Here is a 1,916-nt window from a genome sequence, read left to right on the forward strand (position 1 = left end):
TAACTGCATACTTTACTTTAAAACTGTAAGAGCCGCTTTAATAACTATAGTCATATGCAAATTTTTAAACTTTAGATTCTCTTTTCTTTCAAAACTGTATTCTTGAATAAAATCATATACTTCGGAATGCTCTATAATCTTAACTTTCAAATGCTCTTTTTCATGACTATAAGTATGCATAATCCATAACTTTGAAATGTTATTTTTCATAATTGTAAGTATGCATAATTCATAACTTTGAAATGCTTTTGATCATATCTGTAATTATGCATAAATCATAACTTTAAGATGCTCTTAATCATGACTGTAATTTATGCACAAAGTTCTTGAATAATAACATATGAACAATAACAGCTTGGCATTAAAAATCACATAAGTAAATGCATTGTAAAATTCCCCAACACTTTCTCAAAGATTTGTAATAAAATCTTGTTGGGGGTTTTTCGGCGTTGTATCCCCTTACCTGGACTTGCCATTAGCGTCAAGGTCGAGCTTTCACCTAAATAAATTATAAGAAGAAGCTTAGAAGAATATTCTAAAATTTGAAGCCTAAAACTTAAACTAAGGTATCTTCTTATTATTTCTTTTCTTTCATCAATTAATTAAACACACATATACATTACATAAAATCTGGTGTATATATAACACCCATCATTCCTTTGTTTTTGGGACACGTACAAAGAGAGAAGAGAGAGGTCCTTTTGTCTTTTATTTCTTTTTCTTTCTTTATCTTATCTTTTCCTCTTCTACTCTTTTATTTAATATATATATATAAAACAACTAAAAAAATAAGATGATGAAAGAGAGAAGTGGGTCCATTTTATTGGCTTCATTTTTTTTTTTTTTTTTTTTTTTTTTTTTTTTTTTTTTCTGTTTGGCTTCTTGTTCCTTTTTGTACTAGAGAGAGAGAGATCTCTTCTTTTATCGTTTCTTTCTTCCCTTTTATTCTTCCTTTTGTTTTCTTTCACTTGCACGCACACACACAGGGGAAGGAAAACAAAGGACTTGTGGGAGAGACTTACGGTGTGTGAGAGCAAGAGAGATTTTGAGATGTTCTTCAGCTTCTCTTTTCTTTACTGTATTTCTACAGTAAATAGGAATGGTGCTGCTGTTTTGGGAGAGAAAACAGAGAGTTCCTTTGCTAATTTTCTGCTATTTAACCGAAACACAGAGAGAGAAAGGGCGAGTGATTTGAAACAGAGAAGGTGCATGTGAGAGTTTCTTTGAGAGTTGTTCTTCAAAGCTGCATTGTTTTCTGTGAAGAACATGAACTGCTGCTACTGGAACTCAAAGAGAGAAATAGAGATAGCAAAGAGAAGAGAAGAACTTGTTGTTCATAAAAGAAACCACCGGGAGTGAGAGTTTTGAGAGAATTTAGTGAGAATTGATGCCTTGAACGTGGGAGGAGTACCTTCTCTCTTTTATATTGAATTGGATGGCCAAGATCAACTCCTTTTGATCTCATCTAATGGCTGGAATTTAGCTTGGGGGGCAAGAATGATCAATGGCTGGGATGAAATTCCTTGGGCAGCAAGTAGAAGATATTTTTGGTGTACAGGAAATCTAACATATAGAGCAAGTTTGGGCGTCATCAACGTGTATGGGGGCTGGCTGGGTCTTTAACGTGTTGGGCTGGGCTGTTTTAAAGGTTGGGCTGAGTTTGCATATGAATAAAATAGGCCATAAATTATTAATGCTAATTTTTGTCCACAACAGGAGTAGTAGTTTTCGCGGTTGTTTTAATATTTTTAACGAAATCCAAAAATTATGAAATTTGGAAGGAGTTAGAGGACTTCGAGATGAGCGTTTCGGTTTTTGAATCAACCAAAACGAAGTTCGTTTGACCCTATTTCCGTTATTCCAAAGTTTAAGGTCCGTTTGAACTTTTATTAAACTAAAACTATAAACGCTCTTTA

Source organism: Alnus glutinosa, chromosome 14 (genome assembly GCF_958979055.1).
Source record: "Alnus glutinosa chromosome 14, dhAlnGlut1.1, whole genome shotgun sequence".
In the NCBI taxonomy this organism is placed as follows: Eukaryota; Viridiplantae; Streptophyta; class Magnoliopsida; order Fagales; family Betulaceae; genus Alnus; species Alnus glutinosa.